Here is a 7,524-nt window from a genome sequence, read left to right on the forward strand (position 1 = left end):
AAAATGCTTGGGAGAGAAAGGTTTAGAATGGTTGACAAATCTTTTTAACTTAATTTGGCGAACAAATAAGATGCCTAATGAGTGGAGGAAGAGTACTTTGGTGCCTTTATATAAGAATAAGGGTGATATACAAGATTGCACAAGCTATCGTGGTATAAAACTCATGAGTCATACTATGAAACTTTGGGAGAGGGTGATTGAGTCTAGGTTGAGGAAGGTTGTCATGATATCGGAGAATCAATTTGGTTTTATGCCTGGAAGATCAACTATGGAAGCTATACATCTTCTTAGACAACTTATTGAAAGATATAGAGAGAGGAACAAAGATTTGCATATGGTTTTTATTGATTTAGAGAAGGCATACGATAGAGTACCTAGGGACGTTCTCTGGTGGACAATGATGAAGAAAGGTGTTTCTCTCAAGTACATTAGTATAATTAAAGATATGTATGAAGGAGTAGTAACCAATGTCCGCACTTGTGGAGGGGTGACAACCAATTTCCCGATAACGGTTGGGTTACATCAAGGATCTGCTTTAAGCCCTTTCCTATTTGCGATAGTGATGGATGAGCTTACGAGATCAATTCAAGAAAATGTACCGTGGTGTATGTTGTTTGCTGATGATATTGTTTTGATTGATGAGTCTAGAGCTGGGGTTAATGCTAAGTTAGAATTATGGAGACAGACATTGGAAGCTAGAGGTTTTAAGTTGAGTACGAGTAAGACTGAATATATGGAATGTCGGTTTAGTAAGCAACAAAGTAGTGATGGGAGTGTAGTGAAGCTTGGTGAGCAAGATATACCGGTGAATGATTATTTCAAATATTTGGGATCCATCATTCAAAAGTATGGAGAAATTGATGGAGATGTAAATCATAGGATAAAGGTTGGGTGGATGAAATGGAAAAGTGCTACTGGAGTGTTGTGCGATCGTAGAATGCCATTGCGGTTGAAGGGAAAGTTTTATAGGACGACTATTAGACCCGCTTTACTATATGGTACGGAATGTTGGGCTGCCAAGAGACATCATATTCAAAAAATGAGTGTAGCTGAGATGCGGATGCTTAGATGGATGTGTGGAAATACAATAAAAGATAAGATTCGGAACGAAGAGATACGTAAGAAGGTAGGTGTTGCACCCATTGAAAATAAGATGCGAGAGAATCGTTTACGGTGGTTTGGACATATTCGGCGAAGGCCTAATGATGCTCCAGTTAGAAGGTTAGAGAAATGGGAAAATATATTAGTTAAAAGAGGTCGGGGTAGGCCTAGGAAGACTTGGATGGAGATGATAGGAAAGGATATGAATGCTTTGAACCTCACCGAGGACATGGCGTTGGATAGAAATGATTGGAGGAAAAGGATTCATGTGGAAGACCCAAAATGAATTTCTTTTTTGGTTCATATCGCTGACCCCAATTGTTTTGGGATGAAGGCGTAGTAGTTGTTGTTGTTGTTGTTGTTGTTGTTGTTTCTTACTACATAACCAACTTCTACGAGCCGAGCCGAGTTCCTATTGTTCTCATATTAAGCTTGCCAAGCCTATTTTAAGAGTTTGAACAAGCTATTTACGAGCCGAACATGAGTCCTTGTTTCCCAGCGCTACTTATATGCATAGTGTGACAATATTGCGAGAAATTGCCTGAAAGTTTAAAACGGCAATTTCTTATGAGATTTTCAAAATATTGCAAGATTTATGAAAAAAACATAAATACCGTGATTTAAACATGATATTTACGTTTTAAATGGCTATTTATCGTGAAAAACAATGTATTTTTATTTTTAAATAATTGTTATTAATATTTCCTTATAATAAATAAAAATTTTATTTTTTAATTAATTTTTTTATTGCCGAGATTTTGCCAAAAAAATTGCGAGATTTATGAAATTTTTTTAATTTGTCACGAGTTTTTAAAAAATGAGATTTTGCCGTTTGTCACTATGCTTATATGTCCTCCCAGAGTCTTATCTAAGGAAATCCTTATATAAGAAGGAAGCGAAATGTACACAACATTTATGTGAAAAATTAGCTCAAATAATGTATGCTAAATTTGTTCATGGGCTTGGGAATTATCAGTTCTATTAGCAAATAAGAAATTGCAGTTAATTTTGTGGCCATCTCTAATTTTCCATAGAATTCAATGCATGTATCTACGAATATGAAAACAATGTCATGCAACACCAGTTGAAAAGTGCCATGCACACGATTGAATCACCTGCTCTCTCTCTCTCTCTCTCTCTCTCTCTCTCTCTCTCTCTCTCACACACACACACACACACACACACACACACACTTACATTACACGCAGGTGCACACACACACACACGCACACACAGATCAGTGGGTCTGTCCTAATCAACCTGGGCATGAATCAAGATGAGCATTTCCAAAAATCATAGGTACATGCCTTCTTGTTTTGCTTTGCTTTGGTTTTTTTTGCTTAATCTAAGTGGAGCTCTTGGTTCAGGAAGAGGCTCATCTAGGGAGAGTTGGCAGCCTTTAGAAGTATTTGTCGTTGCTTGTTTACCAGAAAACATGTGCATCAAGTTATTTCCACCACAAACCCAAAATTTCTTATTGCAAAGTTTTGGTGCAGTGTGAGCCATTGGTATGAAAGCACTTTCAAGAACCTGTATACACAAAAAATCTTTGATCTAATTGATGCTTACCACTGAAGAATATCACATTTTTAGGGTTTGGTTTACAAAAAAAAGCAGTAAAAAATAAAAAAAACAATATTATCCATACCAGTCCGTACCTAAGCATGGCAAATCCTTTTTCATTATATTTATGTCATACACTAGAACAATCCTCAAGTTATATGCCCAATTTTGTTGAGGCAATGTGTCTTTTTATGTTTTAAGAAAATGAACCAGAGGATATGGATGTCAATGGATTGGATTTTATCTGACATCTGAACCAAATCTAATCAGATTATTTTGGTTTTTGCTACCAAATCTGATTGCCACTTAAAAAATCAGATTTGATGTATGCTTTTTTCTTCCAAATCCGAATCTGACTCGGAATCCGAGTAACCAATACCGGCTTAATTAGGTCAGATTGAGTAAACCCTAATCCAAACCGCTTACATCCTTACCACAGGTTAGTTTTTTTTTCAAAATAGACCTTCATCACATCTTTTATAGATGCTGTTAGATTGTTATAACATTCAAAACTAGATCAGACTGACTGAGTGGTCAAATAAAATCTGAATTTTTGCTCCATTAGATCAACTTATCCAAACTTCCTCGAAATTTCAAAATTGACTGATATGAATGACATTATGATTTAAATTTGATTATTTGACTCCAGCCTAGTGCACCATTTACCAAATAGAAAGCAGTATGGCCCTATATTAGTTGGTAAAAGCCGGGAAATTTTATATTTTATAGCACCAATCCCTACCATTTTCTAGTCAGAGGCTAAAAGAGTTCAATTAATTAGTTACTACATTTTTAGTACTGGCAGAGTGGCAAAAGGTTTTTCTATTGAATGCAAGCTTGGGATCACCAAGAGAACATGAATGATGCTTTAGGTAGAAAGAAGCTTTTCTTGGTTGGCCTATGTTAATTACTAGATGGTGCTAATCACTAATAAGGGGTCCTCAACCAACCAAACTTTCTCATACAACATTGATAAGCAACTACCATAGTCTTCAGTAAATTTCGGATGCTATAGTGTCATTAAATGCCCCGATGTGTGGATTTCTGCTCCTGATCCATACAGAAATGGCTATTGATGGTTAGGGGGAGGGGGGTATTTTTGATGGTTTTGCCACGATGCTTTTATGTTTTAATGATATCTTTCTGTTCATTCTATTTTGCTGTTGTATTTGGCTTACCAAATGAAATTTCATCGTTTGGGTATGCCTCTTGTCATTATTATCTATTTATCAATGATATTTTTCTTTCAAAAAAAACTAGTGTCATTAAATGCTTGACCAACCTAAAAAAAATGTCCAAGAAGCCCAGTTGTCATCACCATGCATGGGATTGTGCTTTATGTAACATGCCATGATCCTAATGAACGTGAAAGGGGCCAGTTAACCCCTAGCCTGCTTCTAAAACAACACAGCAGAAGATACAAGTGAGCTAAAAGTAGTTTTTGACTTGTAGTAGTATGAAAAACTCCCCCCCCCCCCCCCCCCCCCCCCCATGATTTCCAAGAGGTATTTATGAAAGTAGTTAAGGGACCACTTTGGAAGTAGTCCACATACCTAACAAAATGAATTGTCTAAAAAATCAGGAACTTATTATTCTTGGGGCAGATGGGTTTAATTTTAGGTGATTTTCAAGGGGCAGATAGGTTTAATTAGTGATTATGGTGTTCAATTAATCTAAGAATGAAGCGATTTGCAAATTAACAAAACTACAAAGATTTTGGAAGGAAAAATCATAGTCGCCAATCTCTTATCAGGATTTTCTCGGCAAAGGAAAATCTCACCATAATTTTTTTAAATGTTTTTCTCAGTATCATCATATTTAAAACAATGTATAAGAAGATATACAAAAAATGTAAGAAAACTATTAAAAATAAAAATATATATTAATATCACATTAGTTATGAGACAATATTGCAATAAAGACAAGACATTTTCAAAATATCTAACATTTTGAGAATTTCATAGTTTTTCGAGATTATACATGGTTTTGAAAATCTCACGATAAAATCCAGAAAACAGCCGATATTTGTGACTATGGGAAAAACTGTTGCACCTTTACCTGTCGCGGCAAGTTTTTGCGGCGCCTGTTTTTTTTTTTCACACAACAAAGAAAAATTAGGTAATTAATTTCCATTAAATCACAGGGTAAGTACCCTGCATAGAGGGTGGTAGAGGAGGAAACCCTAGTTTAGTGACTTTAGTCTTGTGTGTGGTAGGAGAGAAGTCATTGTAGTGAGTAACAAGCCTCTGATGCTTTTCACATCTAATTTTAAATTACAATGTCTAGGTCATAGGGGTGTGCCAAACTGTTGCTTCCAGTGTGAGCACTAGAAAATATAAAACAATTTAACATCCAAAACGCTTTGCTTGTACAGTTGCTTAAGCTGAGTGCACGCCCAACATGCACGGGACTTGTAGCCTTCACACACCTTTCTATCACCAAAACCACTAGGTTAAGAAGTTGATCCATCCACGATCATAATTAAAAAGGAAAAATAGGCTCCACCCAGGGTGGGTCCATTAAGCAGCCTGGTTCTCGGCGAGAGTTCTTCGTCATAAAAAATAAAAAGATATAGGAGAAAAAATACTAAAGGGTGATTTACATATAGGCACCTAATGTATGGCAAATTTAAGTTAGTTGCCTCGGGGTCCAAATATTTAAAGTAAGAGTAATCGGTCCGTGCTAAACCCATTTGGAGATAAACCACATGCTAAATGAGATTTTCAGCTTCTCCGTTTCTTTTTATGTGGTTCCAGCCCTATAAATGTGTTGGGCATGGTCGATTTACTAAGAATCCACACCTAGATCGTGTTTTCTATGAAAAAATGATGTTTGGAGCCTCAAAAACTTACAAAGATTTTAGACAGTTGATTTTAAACCCACTCATGTGTTGGAATCAAACTCCTCAAGAGCTGATCCCTGTAAAATCAAGTACATAGATCACATCTGTACAGTCAGAATTTAAAAATACTTAAAACTTGAGGCAGCTAAACACAAATTCACCACAGTTTAGACACACTGTATCTAAATTACTCAAAATAAAGACTGATAATAGCCTTCAGTTGAAATCTGCTTAAAACCAAAATGGTCATTTATCCATCCCGTGGATGTTTGGAGAATAGGGCTGCAAAAGTGCCCACTTGGGCATTCCGCTTGTCTGGCAGGAGCAGCACCTTGTGATGGGACATTGCAAGTTCAAATCCCAATGGTATAGTTGTATAACTGGTAGGATTCTGCCTAACCCTAGCTTGCCTTTAAAAAAAAAAAGTGCCCATTTATACTTTTATTTGGTAGATATAACCTTATAGATGTGCTACATGGTTTTTTAAAGTAGAAAATAAGGTTTGGATCATGTTTTTTCATATGTAAGTTGGGTTTCAATGTGTTTCAAAAACCAACAACCCATAATATATCAAAACATTATGACAAAAAAAAATATGTTTTTATATAAAACAAAAGATTATGCAAAGTGTGATCTCTAGCAAACAAATTCTGTGGTGGGATCAAATTGAGTTGGATATAACTATAACTTGCACCTATAATTTTTCAACTAAATTGTGCATACAATAGACAATATAGCAAACATATCCTTTTTTTTAGCACACGGAATCAGTCATATGTCGATTTGATTCTCTTGATCATTTAGATTATGTTTGGTTGCATTTCATGTGATTTTGAATGACATGCAATTTGAAAAGTACTCAAAACCAATTAAACATATATAAAACCTTTTTTTACACAAAACTCAAAAATCAAGATTCATAAAATGTGAGTTAGTACAAACCGAAGTAAAATTTAGAAAGTGAATCTCATTTGTGTAAGATTCACTTTCTCATGAGGTCTCGCTAGATTTTGAAAATGAATCTCTTTTGAACAGCATTTTCACTTTTCAAAACACAACCAAAGGTACCCTAAGTAGGCGGCCATATTTTATAACAGTACCAGTAACATGTTTGGAGCTCATATCACGACCTTAAAGAGACTTTTTTAACGGATGGCAGATACATTCAACTCCATTCTCAATTTTTTTTTTTTTTACAAGCATAACAATTGGAGTTTCGTGGAGAAAATGTGGATCTGAGACACTGAATTACATCATTATGAGAATATATGTAATATTCTATACTCCCAATATTGAAATTTTATTTAAAAGCAAGCAAAGTTCGTGAATGCCTCATAGTGTAAAGTTGATTGTGCCCGGAAGAATGTGACGTTGCATCTTTTACAAAAAATTAAAAAGGTAGGGACGTTCTTCTTGATTGTTGAACATCTCTAGCTAGGTCTAAAGTCTGATAGCATGCCAAAAGCTAGTTTTGCTGATCCAACTTTTTTTTTTCTCTCAAAAAAAAGTTTTTTTTTTTTTAATGACGAGGAACCCTTGCCGATAACCGAGTCACTTAATGGGCCTACACCTCTACCAGGTCTTTTGATGATTTTTGAGTGGCAGGATTGAGTTTTTCAATACCGGAAAGAGTTACCAACCAAGTACCAATGAGGGCTCCGCTTGTAGTTAGTGCACGTCTCCTTGTGTTGGGAAGTTGCAAGTTCGAAAGTAACACACGGATCCCATCATTTGAAATAGGATGGGTTCCATCATGCATTCAATCAACGGCTAGATGGTTCTGATGGATGGCTAAGATTGAATGTATGATTAAATTCATCTTACTTCAAATCATGGGATCCATGTTCATGATGTAATTGTATAACAGGTAGGGATCTGCCTAACCCCAACCCTAGCTTTCTTTGTCGAAAAAAAGAGAGTTACCAACTATAAGTAGTGTTAGTACCATCATGCATGTAAATTAATTGGAGTTTTGCCTCGCAAAGAGGTGGGCCCATTAAGTGACTCGATTCTTGGCG

Source organism: Nuphar pumila, chromosome 2, assembly GCF_984573655.1.
Source record: "Nuphar pumila chromosome 2, dmNupPumi1.hap1.1, whole genome shotgun sequence".
Taxonomy (NCBI): Eukaryota; Viridiplantae; Streptophyta; class Magnoliopsida; order Nymphaeales; family Nymphaeaceae; genus Nuphar; species Nuphar pumila.